The sequence below is a fragment of the Terrapene carolina genome, unplaced genomic scaffold (assembly GCF_002925995.2).
Source record: "Terrapene carolina triunguis isolate 2854851 unplaced genomic scaffold, T_m_triunguis-2.0 Scaffold58, whole genome shotgun sequence".
Lineage (NCBI taxonomy): Eukaryota > Metazoa > Chordata > Testudines > Emydidae > Terrapene > Terrapene triunguis.
This window is the reverse complement of record NW_020664409.1, coordinates 86,262,670-86,285,930: the sequence shown is the minus strand read 5'-3', so window position 1 is coordinate 86,285,930 and position 23,261 is coordinate 86,262,670.

Genomic DNA, 23,261 nt, shown 5'->3' with positions numbered 1-23,261 from the left:
TAGATTAGAGAGGCACAATTTTCTTCAAACACTATACAGGTTTCTCTTAATCGTATGTTCATGTAGGTTTTCTATTGTTAATAATAATTTTAGCCAACTGACCTGGTAGCACACTGCTACTTACAATAGCAGATCTTAATGAGGTGGAGACAGCCCTACTCGGGCCTGGCTGCCAGGGAGTGGGGCTAAGTGAACTGGAAATGTGCTGAGGAGGTGGGGGCCTCCAGCTCACTCAGCCCTTTTCCCCAGCAGCCTGGCCTGGGTGGAGAGCAGAGAGGGCGGGCCACCACCGCTTCCCCAGCTGGGCTCTCTCTTAGGTAGCCGCCATGCTGCACCGTTGGCATGAGAAGTGGCTTCATCCCACCCTCTCCCTCCCCACCCAGACCTGGCTGCCAGGGAGAGGGGCTGAGCAAGCTGTAAATGTGCCAGGGGGGAGGCACAGTGGGAGAAGGATAGAGCCCCCCACCCAGGTGTCTCTGGTCGGGAGATTGTGGTGGCCCGGGGCCAGGTGTAAAGTGCTGGGTCATTGGGGAAGATGCCGGGAGCAGGTTCCCTGTGTTCATCCCGAGTTAGGGGCATTACCCGTGCCCCTCCCCCTGGTGAGGTATCTGTGAGGGTGCAAGAGCTCCAGGGAGAGAATGTGGAGCTGTGAGTCTCCCTGGACCGGGGCCAAGGCCAGGGGCGGCCTGTGTCAGAGGCATATGCTTCCTGCTCCTGTAGCCCCAGCTCCCCAGGAGCCAGTGGGATTGGCTGCCCTAGCCCAGGGAGATGGGGCTGGAAGTTTCCTTCCAGAGGCAACATATGGGGCAGTCACATGCCCCCCCCTTTACGTTGTGCCCCCCTCCCCAGTATGGGCAGATATGAGTCATCTCTGGTTTCAGCACACAGGTTAGTTTCCCCCCACCCCGTCAACAGTCAGTTGCTGGTCATTTAGGTAATGACTAATTACAGGTAATTGGGGCAGAGTGCCTCTGCAGGTAGGTCACCTTTTGGTTTGTGATTGTTCTACAAAGGGTGTCTAGCCAGTTTAATTGCACTTATTGTCCTTTCATTTTCCATTAACGTTCACAACTATTAACCAGACCACAGTTTAGGGGGGATAACTCAGAGTATATCTATGCTGCAGTGTAAGCGCAGGATTAGTGGGACTTGAGTCAGCTGACCCATATTAGAAAACTCTGGGCTTGAGCACCTGCATTGATTCTTATCCCTACATGAAGAATTTTCTAACCCGGGCTCAAACCACATTGCAGCATGCAGACCCGAGTCAAACCCACCGTATCCCAGACTACTTAGTACCCTCCTGAACTGTGGCCACTCTAGTCTTTTGTCAGTGGTGCACTACAGTGCATGCCCACCCTGCATGTCACAGGAAGTTTGAATAGCCTACCAATCCAGCCTGCCAAGCAACATGGAGGAGACATCTTTTCAAGATGTTTTCTTGCTTGTGCTTTCACTCCTGTGTCAAGAAATGGGCAGAGATTCCATGAGGCACTGGTAGACATTTCAGCAGCGTTTTCTGACCCGCCAAAGGCACCTGACAGAGCTTAGGATGGAGCAGGAGGAGGCACAGAAGGAAGAATACCCTGTTATGGCAGACTTGCACTGGCTGATACTGCTTAATACACTCAGTATAGCATAGACCACAGCACAGGACCACAAGCACAGTCTGGTGGGATCACATCATCATGCAGACCTGGGATGACCAGCAGTGGGTCCAGAACTTCATGAAGAAAGCTACATTTCTGGAGCTTTGCAAACTGTTTCCCCTGACCCGCCAGCATAAAGACACATGCATGAGCCATCCTTGCCAGTCCAGAAGCAGATTGCTATAGCTTTCTGGAGGCTGACTACCCCAGACTTCTACAGGTCCGTTGACTACCTGTTTAGTGTTGGAAAGTTGATGGTGGTGGCAGAGGTTTCTTAAGTAATCAGGCATGTGGTTTACCCCAAGGTGGCAGTCATAAAAGATAATCCTGAGGAAAGCGGAGGCTTTTAGAGAATGGGGTTTCCAAACTGTGACAGGCCTACTGATGGCTCCTGTGTCTATAGTTTGCTATCCTTAAGGAGCACATGAATACATACATTGCAAAATGTAGTACTCTATTGTTATGCAGTCCCTTGTGGACCACAGAGGTCAATTTATGAATGTCAAAGTCTGCTGCATTGGAAAAGTTCATGATGCCAGGGTTTTTCACCGATCAGGAGTTTACATTCATGAACAGATGACATTGTCATAAATGAAGTTACTGTCCCCACTATTATCTTGAGGGACCCTGCATACCCTCTTTTGCCTTGGCTCATGAAAACCCTGACTTTTGGGGCCCTGGCAAAAGAAGATCTAATTACACTCTCAATAGGTGTGGAATGGGGAATGGTTATTGCATGTGTTTTTGGCAGACTGAAATCCCATTGGAGATGTTTACAGACCCATTTGGATGTCAGTGTCATTAATGCTGTCCACATCACTGTGGCTTGCTGTGCTCTTCATGATCTTTGTGAAGCCAGAGGTGAGCCATTTTCCCTTGAATAGACTTATGACAGTGAGCAGGCTGCTGAATCTGTACCCTCGGCCAGAATGTGCAGCTGCCACAGCTGGAGCTGGATGTATCCAGGAAACAGAAGTCAGGGACGCCTTGTGCTCTCACATTATGAATTTGCACAGCCCAATGGAAGAGGAGGAATAGTACCTCTAAAATGTGCTTGTGTTGGGAGGAATGGGTCTAATTAATTTTTGGGAGGAGTGGGAACTTGAGAGTCATGTCATATATTTATTAATGCATGATGAGTTATGAACTTTTTTTTGGGGGGGGGGGACAATTCACAATATGGATTCATATAAGAAGTGATTGAAGTGTGAATTCTGTACCTAACTGTACACAGGAATAGGATTCGCTTAGTGATGTCTAATTGCTCCTGATCATGTGTTTAGATTTATTATTTCAAATCGTAATTGCACTAAATTTTCTTGACAACCTAAAAGGCTTTATTTGTAAACATATGTTAAAACAGGACAGCAGTCATCCATTGCCGGGCAGGTCAGCTGTGAGTATAACACCCAAAACCCAATTATAACAAAACATTAAAAAAAAAGTTCATGAACCACTACCACTACATGTCCCCTTGCCCTCTATTCTACTTTCCTTTCCTTCCTCATGTTCTGCGTACTTGGCTCTAGGGGGTGGAAGTGGAGGTGTACACAGGAGATTGGTTCAAAAAGGAAGGCTGCAAAGGGTTTATTTGCCCTGCCCAGCTGCTTCTGGGGCTTGATTGCATGGGATGCCCTAACATGGAATTGTCCAAGCAGTTTCTGGACTGAGGGTACATTACAGGGGGATCAGGCTGTGGTTTGGGAGAGGCAGCAAGAGCTGGTAATCTTGCAGTCCATGATGGAGATGAGCCACTCAAACAGTTCTCTCTTCTGAGCTCTGCCTTCCTCCCTTAACCACCATTCCTGTTTCAAGTGCATTGCAAGTGCCTGCTCCCACACTGAAACCCCGTCTTCCAGATGTGCAGTAAGTTTCAGCCTTTCCTCCTGCATCTCAGTATGCTTTTTCTCCAGTCTGAAATCCCTCTGCTTCTAGTATTGGACGTGCTTGTTGGCCTTCTCAAGAACTTTGACCATAAGCTCATCAAGGAAACACAAGGAAATCAAGTCCTTTTGGAATGGTCCATGAAGGTACATTGGGCCAGCGGTCAATTTGTGATGGTATAGCAGCCCACAGAGGTTAGGGAGCCTACAACAGGACAAGACACAGAGGGTTATTATCTGAAATAGCTCAGTGGAGGAGCACAGAATAAATTCTTGTGGAATTTGAAGGACATAAAATGTTTCATTTCAAAACTGAACTGCAATATATTGTGAAAGGGATGCTTCAGTCCAAAGAATCTTTCTGGACACAGTCTGGTTAATTGCAGTTATAGAAGTTCACGCAATGGTAAGTTTAAAATTATAAGCTGTTTGTGTTTTAGAAGACTTGCATAACTACTGGGTTGGGTGGACGCAGCTGTTCTTGTGGTGCCTTATTGGCAAAGGGAGATGTTACTCCAAACTTCTGCTGGGAAACCTGTAGTGTATGAAGCTGAAGTATTCAAATGTATAGTGACTGAACAGCACATATATGAATGCTCCTGGAAAATATGTCCTTCCCCACAATGTAACTATGTGTCTGGAGTTCTGCTTCAGGAAAAGTTTGCAGCTATCAGTACCCATTCAAACACGTCATAAAATGGGTATGAGGTTGACAAGTTGCCTGAGGTGTAGTTCTGGTCCCTAGTCTTCCGGAACTTGCTCTTCAGATTCTTAATCTGCTCCCTGTGGATCCCAGTCAGGGAGCGGGGCGATTTGGGTAGGGGGTTGGGTCCTGGGGCGCAGTTAGGGTGGGGGGTCTCGGGAGGGGGTAGTCAGGGGACAAGGAGCGGGGGAATTGATAGGTTGCGGGTTCTGAGGGGGGCAGTCGGGGGCAGGATGTGGGTTGGGGTAGGATGGGTGGGTGTGGAGGGAGACAGGCACGTGGAGCTTGTATCACCGCGCGGTTCCCTACTGGGTCTTGGGCGGCACTTCGGCGGCGGGGTGGGGTGGTCTTCACTCACTCCGGATGAAGTACCTGCCACCGAAATGCCGCCGAAAACCCAGAGCGAGTGAAGACACCCCCCTCCCACCGCCAAAGTGCCGCCGAGGACCCGGTAGGGAGCTGGTTCTTAGGATTTTCGGAGCTCATCACTGCCAGGGACCAGGAATGCCTGGACACATTTGTACTGTTTGAGGATTGCAAAGGTTCCCTTTCTTCTTCCCACACTTAACTGGCCCTGATGCTGGTCCCTTTTGTAAGGTGAGGTAGGTTACTACAGTGAAAGTTTGTGATCTTGGAAGGAGCAGAAAACAGCTGTAACTCTGCAGAACCATTAATTTTGTACAAATGTCCTATCCCCAACCAGACCTTTCCAGCCTCTCTTTTGGCCAACAAAGGCACAGACACTCCCTTGCTCTCAGCCTCTTGGCTGACAAACTTGCAGACCCAGGGGCAATATTATAGTTTGCTGACAATCTGTTCTATAGCTTCTGCCAAAGCTTTATAGCGGTTTGTGATAATTCAATAAAGTGTTGAATTTGCAGTTGTTTCTTTGGTTGGGGACCATTTGTGGGGAGAAACGGAGATGAGAGGAGGTTCCAATTCTGCATCCAGCCCTGTGAGAAAGAGGGAGGGGATGTTGGTGGAGGGGGTTAACTTATACGCCTCAGATTCTGGTTCCTGCTGAATTTTGGGGTCCTCCTCTGGCTTGTCAAGGAGGGACTTGCAGAGCTAGCTCTTCTGCGTAGAGGCACAGGATAACTTGCACCTCTTTCTCAAGCCTTTCGAGGCCTCCTTCTCCACAGTCACTGCTGCCTCCTCACCCTGGCCCTCGTTGACATCCTGTTGGATGATGAGGCTGATGGGGTGGAGGAGAGGATTGTGAGTCGTCTCAGGCTTAGTACTGGGAGCTCTGAAGAGCACCCGGTCCAGACTCTTGAAGCAGGAGCATGTTACAGGACCCCCTTCTGGAGACTTTTGCCTTCCATTACTGGAGCCCAAGGTGCTTTACCATCCCAGCACTAGGTCAGGGTCTGGTGAATGCCCATCTTCACCAGCCTCTCTGAAACTTCCCAGTAAAGATGGATGTTCCTGGTCCTGTGGGAGAAGAAGTGGATGACAGTGAACTCCAACCAGAAACTGGTGAATACCGGTGTATTTGGCTGACCTGGTGGCATCTCTCGGAGCAGGTTCCATGTTCGTGTGTATTGGTGAGAAGAGTGTAGTGGCAAACAGTTCTGAAGTGGTCAGTACAGTTCGCTACTACCAGAAAGGGGAGACAGAGAACTTTATAGATTTTGGAAAGGGTCAGTGCCTTGTGAGAATCAGGTGAGAGAACTACTGAACTCGGGACCCAGTACATGCCCCTTAGTCCCGTCCATATGACAAATTGGCATGGATACAGGGACATGCCACGGTCGAGGCAAATTCATATGCACACCCCAGTCGTACTAGTGTTCTTCCCCATACATGCCTTGAAACCCATGTTTAGATCTGGATGGTAGGGGGTTCTGACACAATCACATCTATGGTCCCATTTCCAGTTGCCTGTGTCGAAGTAGCTCAAGTCTGTGTACTCAGGGCCCCAAAGTCTTTTTCAAAGCACCAGTCATGTGAGCTTTGTCATCTTATATTTAAACTGGCTACTTGATTTTTTTTTGCCAATCTGACACAATATATGTTGATATGCATTCTTAAAATGCTTTCCGTCTTGTGCAGTATACGTCCTTCTAAAAACATGAGTAGCTATTAATGTATTTATAAATTCTAATGCACAAGATAATGTCAGAATGTTCTTGATGTAAAATGATGTATAGGAAAACATCAAGTATCTGGTTTGGCACTTGCCATAAATAATAGTTTTTAAATCCTATATTCTAAAAACAGTGCATATTATATTTCAAATTCTTTATATTTTTATTCATTGTTCTATACATAAATGACTTAATTTAGTCTACGAAGCTCACCATCTCCTGATTATTTATAGCTTTAATGGCTATTAATAATTCATGCATAAATGGTGAATAACTGCATCATGAAAATAATCCTAGAATATTGCTCTATGAATATGTATGGCATTATTGTAGTGTTCATCTTTCACAAGTTGTGAGAAAGGAAGATGGGTACAAATAAAGCATACAGTAAGTGTCTTATTCATAAAAAGGTTATTTCTGCAATTGCTATGTGAACATAATATTCTCCATAGAGAATGTGGAATAGGGTATTAGGTGATGCAGTGCATTATCATTTCACTACTAGAGTCCTGGGTTCAAAGATTTTGAATGTTATTGCTTCTACAATTTTAGGGCTGAGCCCATGGAAAGACTCCCATTGGGAGTTGGATCTGATCCATAGGGAGGCAGACTGTATATTAGCAATGAAGATATAAGGTAATTTTGACATCTGTTTTTTTTTTATTTTTGAGGTATGAGTTGGGTAAGTGCAGGGGCCTCCTCAAATTTGCATATGACATAGTGGGCCTGATCCTCAGCTAGATGTAAATGGTTGTAGCTCCACAATGGAAGAGGTGGTCCCCATTGCCACTAGCTGAGTGTCTGCAAAACTACTAGAAAGTCCTGGAGCAATGATCAAAAATTGAACATAAAGCATAATACGGACGTAGATTATACAGTTTTGTATACAGTTCATAAAAACATAAGAATGGCCTTACTGGGTCAAACAAATGGTTCATCTAGCCCAGAATCCCATCTTCTATCAGTGGCCACTGCCAGATGCTTCAGAAGAAATGCATAGAACAGGACAATTTAAAGTAATCCAGCCCCTGTCATCCAGTCCTATCTTCTGTCAGTTGGAGGTTTAGGGACACCCAGAAAGTGGGGACACAATGCTCCATATGTGAACTATTCTGTTGCAATGCCTCTGTGTAGGCAGCTCCAAATTACATTGGCTTTTTCATTCTCATATTGCACTCTAGAGATACCTAATTTATCATCCACTATTATGCTTATTCTCTCTCAAGATTACTGCTTCCCAGGTTATCACCCTTCCACTGAATGTATTTTGAATTTCCCCCAGCTTTCATTTCAAAGTTGAATCTCATTTTATTATTTGCTGGTCATGGTTTTAATCAGTGTGATAGGTCCCTTAGCATTATTTTTCTGCTCTGTCCTCACTGGTGGACTCAACTTTTCATGTCAGATGTTTTCATAGATTTTAAATCCAGAAGGGACAATTGTAATATCCTAGTCTGACCTCCTGCATAACACAGGCCATAGGATTTCCCTGTATTAATTCCTGCTTCAGATCAAATAGCTGTGTTTGAATTAGAGCATACCTTTTGGAAAAATATTCAATCTTGATTTAAAATTTGCCAGTGATGGAGACTCCAAGAGAACCTTTGGTAAGTTGTGCCAATGGTTATTTACCTTCTCTCAAAAACGTGTGCTTTATTTCCAGCCTGAATTTGTCTAGCTTCAGCCTCCAGCAATTGGATCTTGTAACACCTCTTTTTCTGCTAGATCAAAGAGACCTCTATTATCAAATTTCTGTCCTCCGTGTATGTACTTGTAGACTGCAATCAAGTCACCCCTTAACCTTCTACTGGATAAGCTAAATAGATAGAGTGCCTTAAGTCTTAATTTTTTACCTGGGGTTCTTTCAACCCAAAGCTCTTGGTAATTTGGCACCAGGAAATAAATCAGTGGAGACACGGCCATCCAAACAATAGATGGCTGGCACAAACAGTGCAACACAAAAGTGCTTTCACTTAAAGCTATACTTTACTTAGTCTCAAGCATTTACACATGTCTGCAACAGGTTAGTAACACACCCCCAACTCTCAATAATTACTGAATTTGGATGTGGCTCTTGAGTGGCACAGCGGCAGTCTTTGGATTGCCAATCTTCTGTCTGCTAGAGGGACCACAAGATGTGTCCAGAAGGAAAGTCCCAGAAGAGTCCAACTACCCCAAACTTTTTTCCCTTATTTATTCATTGTTATTACAATAACACATCACTCAAATAAAACTTGTTAAGCAAGCAATTTCAAAGGTTAAGCAAGAGGTTTCCTTCTGATCATCAATTAGCCAGATGTGTTTTTTCAGAGTTTGCATGCCTTGAGGCCCTGACAGACACATCCCTGAGGGCACATATAGACAAGCTTTCTGTTTTTCTAAATGCATACCTCAGCAATTTCAATGGAGATTTCATCATGAAGGACGCGGGGTCAAGCTGCCCTTTCTGTGGCACCCAAACTCCCTCCCCTCTTGACTCGGTCATGCTAAGACTGCTGCATAGCCCCTCTTATGGCCTGCTAGCTTGGCTACTTTTAGCAATATGCAATAGTGGTTTGGGCACTTTACCAGTCTGCCAAAATCTCCCTGTATGTATTAATATAAGGCATGATTTCCAATCCTTTAACCATTCTGTTGCTCTTTTCTATAGTCTCTCCAATTTTTCAACATATTTCTTGAACTCTGGGCACCAGAACTGGACACAGCATTCCAGTGGCAGTTATATCAGTGCCAAGTAATATAACAGCTCTCCTCCTATTTGCCCTGCCTCTTTTTATACATCTGGCTGCATCTACATTGGCAGTTTTGAGTAAATCTTTCATCATTGTACAAGGCACTAGTATTAGTGTAACCCTTCTGCCAGGCCGAGTTGACAGCAGCAAGGGCCGGGTTAAGTACATAGGGGTTCCCTTTCAACAATACAATGCAAAACCAGCTTGAGCCCCCACCCAGTGACCTGGGAAAATTATACACACACCCCTGGGTGCCTCAAAGAGGCAATACTTCCTCTCTCGCAAGCACAGAATTTCAGTGTAGCAAAAATCTTTAATAACATGAGGTAAACAACTCAGCATTAAATTGGGAAAACAGCACAATTAGGGTTCATAAACACAAACCATGAACCAGAAGACCCACCCCCAAGCAGATCGGGCCGTGTCTTTTCCCTTTGGTTCTTGAGTCCAGCAATCCAAAAGTCACCCCTCCCACAGTTTCTGTCCCTGGTCAGTGCACCCCAGAGTGGTTCTAGAGTCCAGCAACCCAAAGTCACCCCTACCACAGTTTCTGTCCTTGGTCAGTGCAGCCCCCTCCCCCCCCCCCGTCCAGCAACCCGAACTCACCCCTCCCACAGTTTCTGTCCTTGGTCAGTGCCGCCCCCCCCCCCCCCCCCGAGTTCAGAAGTTCATCTGCAGAGTTTACCTCCCAGCCTGGAGGTATGGGAGCACCTTACGTGCTCTGCTGCTCATGTCGACGGCTGATTGCCACACCTCTCTGTGGGGTTCTGCTGCAGTCTTCAGTGCAAGCCGCTCCTCTCTGCTAGCCATCTTGCTAGCTGCTCACCAATATGTCTTCAGCCCCCCCCCGCCCCACCCCTTAACATAGCTCTCAGTGATTTCAGCTCTTAGTGACTTCAGCTCGTAGTAGGGGCACCTCAGTGCTGGTGCACCACTAGCCCAAAATAGGTCTAATGCTTAGACCTAGGTATCAGTGTTTTCAGCTCTGCAGCACATAACAAGACTCCTAATGGAGTCAAAATTAATTCTGTTATTATACCATGAAGAGAGGAGAAGTCAAAGTGGTGTTTGGGAGCCTCATAAGGGGACCCACACTACCACATACAAATACCTATCCCCAGCCCCTCTTAATTCACTGGGTTTTGGAACCCATGTTCCTTGCCTAGTGAGTGCTACTTAGTTGAGGGTGAGTCCCTCCGTCATAAAATGCCAAGTACAGTTCTACTGTCCTTGATTCCCATAACCAGGATAACAACACTTTATTACTCCTGCCCCAATAACAAAGAGACAGGGGATCCCACAGCAGCCAAAGTGACCATTTGGGCAAGCAGTCTCATCATGCTAGGCAGGGTGGGTGTGCCCATGCAGATGAGATTAGCCCCTGAAGTCCTTTTCCACAGCTCACCAACAGGTGTCAGGGTAGAGCCTGTTCTGACTCTGTTTACATCAGAAATGATTAAGGCTGCGATTCTGTCATGGAGGTTACGGAAGTCATGGATTCTGTGTCTTTCCATGACCTCTGTGACTTCCGCAGCTGCAATGGCCAGTGCGGCTGGCCACGGGGACCGCCTGAGCAGCTGCCGGTACGCTGGCCCTGGGCAGATCTAGATATCATGGTGGTACTAACTCCAGTGGCTGGTCCACACTGGCACTCCTGCTTTTGCAAGAATTCATTGATTTGCACTGTTGCTAACGCAACTGTGGTAAATTTACCAATAATTGTATACAAGGCCTTTGGCCACTGTAAGGTAGAAGTGATCTATCAGTAGAATAGAAAGGACTTTTTTGTTTTTATTCAGCAACTTATCCAGCTTTCAGGTTGCACTATTGAGCAGGTATAGGTGTTTTGCCATAATTTTCTAACAACGTTGGACTCAGCAACTGCTGCAGCTGTGGTAGCATAGATAAAAGCGAGACAGGCATTAGAATTGAAATTTGTCTTGATGCAGAAACTTTCACATTTTAAGAGAACTGAAACTTCCTTAAATCTCATTTAATCAAAGCTGAAAGAAAAGAGCATCAACAAAGCAATTAAATCTGATTTTGAAAAGGTGACTTCTTTAAGATGAAGAAATACTGACATAGTCAATTGCTTTTTTAATCGTGGAGAATTTCCTCTATTAATTTGGTTAGCAGGGGTTGGGCCTTGAGAGATATTTTCTCTCTATTTTTTCTGGCTTGGGAATGGAATGTTTAATTATTTTTATGATCATCATATTGCTTAGGGACTTTACATATTGAATTACAGTTGTTAATGAACATCTTCCAAAGAATTATTGTTCTGTTTAGTGTTTCTTAAAAGCATTAAAAAATAACAACTAAAACACAGAAGAAGCAATGAAATGAGAAAAAGAACATTCATTCTGGACAAGTGCCAGCCAATGGCTTCCCTTAAGCTCTGATGATTTCCCAAAGTTACCAACTCAACAATATGGATCTATATTGTGTGGGGAAAATATTGTGTTTATCATGGGGGATTTCAATCTGAGGGGTCTATGCTGGAGGTCTCATGCAGTCACTAGGAAAATATCTTTGAAGTTTCTAAACGTTATAGATAACTTTCTAGTACATTTAAAGTATTGTGAAAACAACACAGAGTCATTCTATATTAGACCTGATTCTGATGGATAAAGATGAATTGATAACTGAACTAAATATTGATAGTTGCCTAGAAGCAAGTTATCACAAACTAATTTCATTTGTTCTGTGCAAAAAGAATATAGTCCCAAGCAATATAATGTAATATTGCTGATTTGTACTTACTGCTATGAGCTACTTAATTTTTTCACTTATTATATCTATATATTATTTGTTTTTTTCATTTAATCTCTTAACCAGGATTTTTTTTAAACTAAAAATAGAGTTGCATAATTGCAGGGGGTCCCTAATAAAGTATTCTTAAACAGCTGGAAATTATCATTCACATTTGGATGTTTAAATATTGGAGAACAGGTTAGACAAACGCCTGTCATGGATGGTCTAGATCAGGGATCGGCAACCTTTTGCACGTGGCCCATCAGGGAAATCCGCTGGTGGGCCAGGACGGTTTGTTTACCGGCAGCGTCCGCAGGTTTGGCTGATTGCAGCTCCCACTGGCCGCGGTTTACCGTTCCAGGCCAATGGGGGCTGCAGGAAGCGGCTCAGGCCGAGGGGTGTGCTGGCTGCTACTTCCTGCAGCCCCCATTGGCCTGGAATGGCGAACTGCGGCCAGTGGGAGCTGCGATTGGCCAAACCTGCATACACTGGAGGTAAACAAACCGTCCTGGCCCTCCAGCGGATTTCACTGATGGGCCATGTGCCAAAGGTTGCCAATCCCTGGTCTACATAATACTTAGTCCTACCTTGAGTGCAGGGGACTAGACTAGATGACCTCTCGAGGTCCCTTCCATTCCTATGATTCTATGATATTTCCTCCCAGTCAGTTCTGCTCACTTCGTTTTCATTTCTAGGAAACTGGCCCTTTTAAAGCATCAACTATATATATGATAGCTCATAGCAAGGAGTACAAATCACCAGTGAGGAATCACAAACAATTGATAAGGTAAGCTAAAGGTATTTATATAAAATATATATCTAACTATCCTGGAGTAAGGACAATAAAAAGGAATTCTTGAAATGTATCAGGAGAAAAATAATAATAGCCACCTTATAGGTCCAAAACCAGAAAAAGATAAAATTATTAATCATGATGCAGAAAAGGTAACCGTATTGAATAAATATGTCTGTTCTGTATTTTGAATGAAGTAGGATGTTATACTCATTCATTACAGGGATAAAGAAATACTTTCTATTCCATCAGTAACTAGGGAGGATGTTAAAAAGCATCCAATAAGGTTAAACATTTTAAAATCTGCAGAACTAGATAACTTGTTCCCAAGAGTATTAAAATAATTGGCCATGGGGCTCTCTAAACCATTAAGGGTGAATTTTAACAAATCTTGGAATACAGGGGAAGTTAAAAGAGATTGGTAAAAAAATAAAGCTAATATTGTGCTAATATTCAAAAGGGTAAGTGAGATGACCCTGGTAACTATGAGTTAGTTAATATAACATGGACATGAGGCAAAATCATGGAAAAGCTGATATTGGATATAATCAGTAAAATATTAAAAGATGGTAACATAATTAAGAACAATTAAAATGGATTTAAGAAAAATAGGTTTTGCCAGACCATCTTGGCATTTTTTATGATATTATGAGTTTGATTAATAAAGGTAACTGGGTTGATATATTCTGATTTCTGTAAAGCATTTGACTTAGTCCCATATGATACTCTGATTAAAAATAGTATTATACTAAATCAAATGTAGCCCATATAAAATGGATTTAAAAACTAATTGATAGATTTCAAAAAGTAATTTAAATGAGAACTCATAATCTAAAGGAGGTATTTCAAATGGGGTCCTGTAGGGATCTGTTTATGGTCCAATGCCATTCCAATGCCATTCAATATATTTATCAAAGCTCTGTAAGAAAACATAAAATATATTTTGGTTAAATTAGCAGAAATTAGCAAAAATTGGAGGAGTGGTAAATAATGATGGGGACAAGTCAGTTATACCAACTGTGCAGTCCGTCAAACTAATCTAAATTACATGCATTTTAATACAGCCAAATGCAAGAGCATAGATATAGGAACAAAGAATGTAGGTTACATGTATAAAATGGAGTATTGTATCCAAGAAAGCAGTGACTCTGAAAAGGATCTAGGAGGTCATGGAATATAATCAATTGAATGTTATTGGAATACTGTATCTTGTAATGATTTCCACACTTCAAACAAGATTTTGACAGATTGGAATGGGATTAGAAAAGAGCTATAAGAATGATCTGAGGTCTGGAAAATATGCCTTATAGTGCATGGAAGGAAGCTCAACCTATTTAGTTTATTGAAGAAAATGTTAAGAGGTGACGTGATCATGGGCTACAATCCCTGGGAAAGGGATTTCTGAAAACAGATGGCTCATTAATCTGCCAGAAACAGCATAATGAGATCCAATGGCTGGAATCTGAAGCTGGACAAATTCAGACTAGGAAAAAGGCTAATTTTTTTAACAGCGAGGGTAATTAACCATTGAAAAAACTCACTTAGGGAAATGGAGGATTCTGCATCACCAGCAGTCTTAAAGCCAAGACTGGAGGTCTTTTTAGAAGATATATTATAGCTCAAACCAAAGTTAAGGGTTAAATTCAGAAATTATTGGGTGAAGGTCTTTGGTAATGGAGTAGTTTAGACCGGATGATCATAATGGTTCCTTCTGGCCTTAAAAGCTATGAATTTATGAATTTCCATATTTGACTTCTTTTATCTCTAAACTCAGTGAGACAATTGCAGGAATAATATAGGGAATCAGAATGATCAATTGCATGACTTATTCAGAGAAGAAAAATTTGTTTTGAGTTTTCGCTCCTGTTGCATGTCACACAGACATTTTAGTTACTACCTTCCCCTCTAAATATGCAATCTTTCTCCCATTGTCTCTATTCAACCACTCATTTTAAAAGCTTTTCTCCTCAGCTTCTCAATTAGAATTTTTATTTTTTAAATAAGAACTGATGTTTGGAACTTCACATTCTATGCTATAGTCTATTAATCTCTCAGACTCTCCAGCACTTTTTGAAAGACCCAAAAAGCTTAAACATCATATTTACTTAGTGCCAAATCTTCTTCAGACCTACTCTGGAGAGGCTTTGACCAGTACTAGTTGAAGTCAATGAAAAAGACTCCCATTGACTTCAGTGTTGAATCAGGCCCAAATTACAGGGGATCCTAGACTCATTGAAACCAGTACTTTAATTTCAAGTGTGTTGGAGGTGAAGGTGTGGGGTATCTAAATTCTTCACAGGTGGTTTACACCACCTATACACTGCAGACCATAGCTTTGTAAGGGCTCTTGATGCAGTTGTATGCAGTGGCTCTTTGGTGGCAGAGTGGGATTAGCGAATTCATCACTGCTTGGATTCTTAGCTCCTTCTGAAGGGAAGGCACAACTGTTACTGAGGCTACTCCAGGCCTAAAGATTCAGAGGTGGCTGTGAATTTGCTCTGTTTTCACTTTATGACCTGGAGGTGAGCAACATTCTGTCCCTTGTCCTGGGGAAGTTCCCAGTGTCCAGCCTGACCTAATTATGCTTGGCATTGGTGGTACAATTTGGCTGCTAGTGGAGCAAAAGTTATCATTTACCTCAGGTTCACTCACAGCAAGGATAATGGGTGCCTGCAGAGTGGTAAATAAGAAGTGAAAGCTAACTAGGTAAGCTACAGTAAGGAAATGTTAGGAGGAGTTTATGACATGATTAAGCTAAGGCAGTGCTGAAGCGCTAGTGGAAGGAGCTGTTTGCTTGAGGTGCCATATAGTTAGTTTGTAATTCAGCACTCTTCCTAGAATTACTGAAGATTTTATTGTTTTCAAAATAAAACAGAGAGAAAGATTAAAGCAACTTTGTCTGTATTGCCCTGGCTTTTCAAATGTTGCTCTATTACAAAACACAACAAGATGTATAGTCGTAAATATGAAGACCCAGTGGCAAGTAGAGGTGGGCTGAACTCCCACTGTTCTTATTCATGTTTGATATCCACACAGTAGGGCATTCAAATGTACAGTTCAGTTGGAACATCTGCTATATTATACTAATAATGGCTTTAGCTTTTCCCATTGAAAATTAGTCTCTATCTTTTTACAGTTTTATCAGGAAACTGGTGTTTCATGGTGTGTCAAAACACAATGTAATGACATAATTCAGTGAAATGAAATACTAGTTTCCTACTGGAAATTCTAAAAGATGCACATCTGTTCTCAGTTGGAAAAACTACAGTTATTATTTCACTAAGTAGCTTCCAAACAGCCACTGAAAAAAGGCTAATATGGTCGGTTGGAGACAACCCTTTATGGTTCAGGATAAAATAGGTGAAGTTTACTTTCTTAGAACCCACATTTTGTAAGTTTGCTTTCTTAGAAACTAGAACCTTTGGGTGACCAAAACCTATCCTTCACTGACCACCCTCATTCTGTTCTCCAAAAAATAATCTTGTTCTGTGGAGATGCACTTATCTTTAAATCAAGATAAGTTTTGAAATAAAATATATTATATAGGGTTATCTTTAGCCTCTGGAAACTTTTCTCATTCACAGTCCTTAGGAATTTCCTGTATCCCTATCATAGTGCACTCACGCAAGCGATGCACTTTGTAGAAGACTCCTTGTCCCAAACCTTTTATAGGTTCCAGACAATCTCCCTTCATTACTGCTTGGGTCTGCTGGGAAGCTAGTCTGAGAGACTGCAAAATCTCATCCAGATAGATTCACCTTAGGTTTAGTCAAACTAAAGTAACAACATTTTACATTTTCTCAGAGACAGCTTTCTCCATCCTGACCCGATTCCTCCCCCCACCCTCCTAAGTGTAGACCAGGCCACAGGTTTTTAACAACACATCTATATAAAAAAAAAATCCTTTTATTTCTTCTAAATTTGTTGTACTTCAGTTTCACTGATTGCCCCTTGTTTTCTATACATTTAATCATGGTATTTCAATAGCACCCATTTCTAGAGTACTGCAGTATTGAACAGGTAGAGCAAGATACTATTCCCTGTGTAACTGAGTAGTTCAATGAAGTGATCCTAACTCTCCTCTTCTCCAGGGTAAATAATCACAGAGTCCAATCTTGCTCCCACTGGAATCAATGACTCAAATGTTGCCCTCAGTTGCATTGGTGCAAATGTAGAATTCATGGCGATATTACAGATTTATACTGGAGAGCCAAACAGGGAGTATTATCACAGACTTCAATGACTTCAAAGTAGTGTCATCACCCTTCTATTTGCAGTCTGTCATTTTCTGGGAGGTGGCAAATGTGGTCACTCGAAAATATAACAAGAGACTAACACAGAAGCAAGGACTTCATTTGAACAAAGAAGATACAAAAAATGTTTTCATTTCTGCTGTTAGTTAACAATGCTCATTTGTAGGGTGATAAACTCTGAAGACTGGAAAGCCATGCACCAGGAACATATCTATCATGCTGAATGCAATAGTAGCCAAGGCCAATGTAATTGAACTGAAAGCATCCAAATAGGATGGATTGACTAGGGATAGTGTAATGTAGATCTCAGCTGGTCTCATTCCTCTCTGAGTTCTGGAAAGAGAAGATAGAAAGTTTGCTGTAAGTTGGAGTTTCTTTCTGGAACTGCTGAGGAAACTGGAGAAGTAAGCTAGCTGCACAGTTTTAAATCAGCAGGTCCAGATAAATATCATCCCAGAGTTTTAAAAGAGATCACTGAGACACTAACTGGACCATTCATATTGATTTTCAATAATTCTTGGAACACTGGGGAAGTTCGAGAAAACTGGAAGGAAAATAATGTGCCAATATTTTAAAAATGTAAACAGAATGATCCGATAATTATAGGTCTTTCAGCTTGACTTTGGTCTTGGGCAAAATAATAGAGGCTAATATACTTATTAATTCTCATTAATCAAGTATTAAAAGAGAATAATATCATTAATGCTAATCAACATGGGTTTATGGAAAAAAGATCCTGTCAAACTATCTGAATATCTTTTTTTGATGAGATCACAAGTTTAGCTCATAACAGTCATAGTATTGATTCAAGATATTTAGATTTCTGTAAGGCATGACTTGGTACCACACAACATTTTGATTAAAAAACTAGAGTGATACAAAATGAACATGGCACATACTAAATCAATAAAAAACTGGCTAACTGATAGGTCTCAACATGTAATTGTAAATGGGAACTCATCATTGAATGGGTGTGCTTAAAGTGAGGTCTTGCAGGAATCAGTTCTTGTCCCTATGATATTTAACATTTTTATCAAAGACCTGGAAGAAAACATTAAATCATTACTGATAAATTCTGCAGATGACACAAAAATTGGGGGAGTGGCAAATAATGAAGAGGTCAAGTTATTGATACAGACCGCTCTGGATAGGTTGGTGAGCCAGGTGCAAGCAAACAATATGTGTTTTAAGAAGGCTAAATGCATGTATCTAGGAACAAAGAATGTAGGCTAGGGAATGGGGAACTCTATCTTAGGAAGCAGTGACTAGAAAAGTTTTGGGGATCTTGGCTGATAATCAGCTGAACTAGAGCTCTTATTGTAATGCTATGGCTGAAAGGGCGAATATGATCCTTGGATGTATAAACAATGGAAACTTGAGTAAGAGTAAAGAGGTTATCTTTCCTCCGAATTTGGTACTGGTGCAACCACTGCCAGTCCACTGACCAGTTCTGGTGTCCACAATTCAGGAAGGATGTTAAGAAATTGGAGAGAGTTCAAAGAAGAGCCACGAGAATGATTAAAGAATTAGGAAACGTGCTATATAGTTATAGACTCAGTGAGTTCAACCTATTTATCTTAAGGGGTGACTTGATCACAGTTTATAAATACCCACGAAAGGAGCAAAAATATGATAATAAAGGTCTCTTCAACCTAGCAGACAAAAGTGTCTAGAAGCTAAAGCTAGACAATTTTAGATTAGAAATAATAAGCAATTTTTCAACAGTGTGGGTATTTAACCACTGGAAGGTGGTTGTAGCATATGCTTCATCACTGGAAATTTTAAAATCAAGATTGGATACTTTTCTAAAAGATCTGCACTAGTTCAAACAGAAATTAATTCAGGGCAGTCCTATGGCCTGTGTTGTGCAGGAGTTTAGACTAAATGATCAGAGTGGTCCCTTGTGGCCTTATAATCTATATAATAATACTTTATGAAAACACAGCTCTAACAACATTTCCCCCACTATATATAGTCCAGCACTAGGTAAGAATGGCTCTGGCTTTCTAGATTCAGATATTCTCTTCTCTGTTACTAGTTTTACACTGGTACATACCCTGATCTAGATTATTTCCCATTGTAATAAGCACCTGGACCATCCTGAATTTCACTATGGTTACTTTGTGCCACTACAGCAGTTCAAACAGGTGTAAAGGCTATTGTCACAGTGTCTGGCTCATGGCTCATGACCATGGGTGCCTAGCTCAGAGCAAACTGTCAAAAAGCAGGGCAGACACCCCAAACTGCTGGTGTGTTCTATAAATAGATTTCACCAAGCCAGTAACAAATGTGAACTCCTGGATCACTATACCAGTCTTACCATGGAGTCAGAGACAGTCCCCTTAGCCTTTCGAGGCTATCTTGCCACCCAGACAAACTGGACTTAATGATAATGGTCACTTAGACCAAAAATCACATTACATTTAGGTTGCATCCAGTTCTGAGAGACCAGTCACTTACCCCAGATTAATCTAGATGTTACACCAAATCTAGATGTTACACTTGTAGCCAATTCTATAGTAAACTAACTAAAGATTTATTAGCTAACAAAAGGAAGTAAGAGTTATTGTGAGGTTAAAGCTGGTAAAATACATGCACAGTTTGTTCCAAATGGAGGCAGTGATGTAATAATCTGCCAGTTTCCCAAAAGTCTTTTCAGGTTACCCAGATTGTCTCTGGGGATCTCCGGTTTGCATCTGGTACACTTTCCTGTAAGAGTCCAAACAGTTCAGAGATGCAGGATCTTTTCTTGAATTGACATTTATAGTTTCTTCTTACAGAAAAGAAGCTGACAGTATCATGCCGCTCTTGGGCTTTTTCTTTGATGACAGAGAGTGAGGAATGCATTTTGAGTCTTTGACACCCGATCATCACTCACAATGACCACTTGCTTTGAAATTAGCACTCTTCTGTTAAAGTTCTTCATTTGCATTCCATATGGCTTATTTCTCATTTGATGGGTTATTTAATTACAGGGGTATACACAATGTAAACGTTTGCTGCTATATTATAATGGGATACAGATAAGTGAAAACAATGCAAGAAACATTCCATTACGTTTCTTGCAGTTTAAATACTAAATACACTCTTATACATTTAACAATCATTTTGATCTATACTAATACACAAGTGGATTGACCTGGCTATGCATTTTTAAGCATTCAGTGAAGCCTGGGGTTTTGGCATGATCTGGTACCTGGTCTGCCAGTGTCACAGCTATGAACCTGACCCCAGGAGGAGTCCTCCTATGTGGGTGAACCCTCAGATGGAGTAAGGCTGTTGTAATAGCTCCTATGAAATCCCCCAATTTGTCCACAGGCTAGGTGGCTTATCTGGGAAAAGGGGAACATTGCTGCAGTGTTTCTGCATCCCGGTGATTCCTAGCTGGTGGAATGACAGTTTGGGGCTGTCGGTAGCTGAATCTAAGCAAAGGAGCCTTGAGGCTGCTCTACATTACTCTGAAAACTGGACCAGCATCTGACTATCTCCAGGCAATGGTATAAGAGGGGGCATAAAAATGGCTTAAAACAACCTTTGCCCCAGACACCCAAAATTGAGCTGAGCACAGCTTGGATGCTGACCTGGATTTGGGCCATTGTGGTCAGAACCAGAAACCACATTAATAGGAATATTGTGATAAATGAAGGGGGGGGGGGATCTCCCTATTATGGACACCCAGACAGCCAGTAGCTATAAAATCCCTTAGTAGCTGTTCTCTAATTGCTCTACCTGTAAAGGGTCAAAAAGTCTCACTGCTATGCATAGGTAAAAGGAAGTGAGTGGGCACCTGTCCAAAAGAGCCAATGGAAAGGCTAGAGCTTTTTAAAATTGAAACAACTCCCCTTTTGTCTGTCTGTTGTCTCCCAGGGAGAGGCGGACAGGGCAGAGCTATGCTGTAAGAAGCTTGAGCCAGGTATGAAAAAAATCATCAGTATCATACCTAGAAACTATTCATTTAAAACCCCAGATATGTAAGTAGATCAGGAAATGTCTAGGAAGACGCGATTAGGTTTATCCCTTTTATTCCTTTATAGCTTGTGGTGCTTTTGTTTTGCTTGTAACTTTTAAGCTGGACCTCAAGAAAGCTATTCTTGGTGCTTAATCCTTGTAGTTTTGTTTTGTTTTGTTTTTAATCTAGCAATAGCCTGAGTTCCCAGATGTATTTTCTTTCTTTTTTTTTTAACAAAATTTACCCTTTTTAAGAACAGAATTGGATATTTGTGTCTTAAGAGGTTTGTGCACATGTTGTTTAATTAGCTGGTGGCAACAGCTGTTTTCCTTATGTTTTTCTTTCTCAGCTCTTCTCTGGAGGGGGAGTGAAAGGGCTTGTGGGTACCCCAAAGGAAGGAATTCCCAAGTGCACCTTCCTGGGCTCCCAAAGGGGTTCTGCACTTGGGTGGTGGCAGCATCTACCAATCCAAGGTCAGAGAAAAGTTGTAACCTTGGGAGTTTAATACAAGACTGGAGTGGCCAGTATTAATTTTTAGAATCCTTGCAGGCCTCCACCTTCTGCACTCGAAGTGCCAGAGTGGGGAATTAGCCTTTACAAATATATTGACAAGGGGAGAGCTGAGGACTTATGAAAACAGAAAAAAAGAGCTAAATATGTAGTTTGGCTGAGAGATTGAAAAAGCGGGACACTGTAACAGTGTGTAAGTATCTGATGTGTTCAACCACCTCCAATGAAGAGCAATATCTTAATGTAGTACAAAAGGAGTAATTGGATAAATTAGGAAAGGAAAAATTTAGTCTAAATATCAGTAAGAGCTATTAGATTGTAGGATGGATGCTAAGGATATGTCTACACTGCAATTAGACACTGGCAGCTGGCCCATGCCAGCTGATTCAGACTCATGGGGTGTTCAACTGAGGTGTAGGAGTTCAGGCTCAGGTTACAGCCCAAGCTCTGGGACCCTCCCATCTTGCAGGGTCCTAGAACTGGGGATCCAGTCCAAGCCCAAACGTCTACACCACAAATAAACAGGCCCTTAGTCCGAGCTCTGCAAACCCGAGTCAGTTGACATGGGTCAGCCAAAGGTTTTTTAATGTAGTGTAGACATAAAGTGGTGAAAGCTCCATCATTTGTGACTTACAATTTGACCAAGAAAAAACATAGAAAATAGTTCCTAGGGAACAATTCTGCATTGGTAGGAGACAGACTGGATGACTTTTTTCTCTCTAATTTTTGTTACGAAGTTACAGTTTTATGTCCCAAAGGAGTGTCATTACACCATACAAGCAACTGTTTTACTGTTTGCAGAGGTGTAATAAGTACATAGCTATTCAAGGAAAGGGAACTGGAATACACAATAAGGTCAGAATGGACCATCTAAATTCCCCCTGTTGTCCAAGTCACTACTTAATATTGAAAAAAGCTTTTTTAGCTTTAGGCCTAGAACTAGGGTTCAACAAATCCAGAGATAGTGCCTCTGGAACAAGTAACTATGAACTATTAAAGTGTAATAGTCACAGAAGAATTCCCAGGAAAGATAATGTTATGCTTTAAGCATTAAATGAGACTGAAGAAGGCAGCAGTGATGGATGTTAATGACAGCACGATATCTGGGAATAAATTCCATAGCAGTTAGGTATGGCTGTTGAAGTGAAAGATCCATCCATCACAGACAATTTACTCCTACCACAGAAAACTGTAACAGGGTAAAACTCAAGTGATTCACTTCAGATAATAAAAACACTTAGCTCTTACTTAACACATTCTAAAGCACTTTTGGCAATAGTGACTTTAAGCCTGTGTGCCTTACATGCCCTCACAAGTCTCTTTTTCCCACACATGCACCTCTGTGACCAGATAGAATGACATTTCAGATCACTCCTCTGTGCTGCAGTGACATAAAGTGAATGCTTAATTTCCCTTCCCCTCTCCATATTTGGCTTCTGCTCTTGGCTTCCTGTTGTGTTCATCGTCACAGGCTGTGAAGCCTCACAGACAGGTAAGGGAAGGATGAGGCAGGAGATGGCAGAAATAATAGGCATAATGGTTACATGGAAATGGGGTGTGACTTGTAAGTGTTGTAAGTGTAGTGGGAACCAAATGGGGGCCAGCTTGTGTTTGACTGAGGCCTAACAAAATGAAATGTTAGCCTTGGTGTTTAGATAAATACTTAGAAGTCCTGATGTTAAAGCAAATCTTAACTGAACAATCCAGACCTCCGGACCACTTTGTGGTAACAGGCTTTTCTAGTATATTTTGCACATAGGACCCAATTCAGCAAAGCACTTAAGGGCATGCTTAAATACCTTTGGACTTACATATGGGCTTATAGGATTGCTGAATCAAAGCTTTAATCTGAAGCAGAAAATGCAGAGGGATAAGAAAACAAAAACTTCTTTTGGGGGGCAGGTATGCTGAGTTTATCACTCTGCCCTAGTAAGGGGGAAGGTTT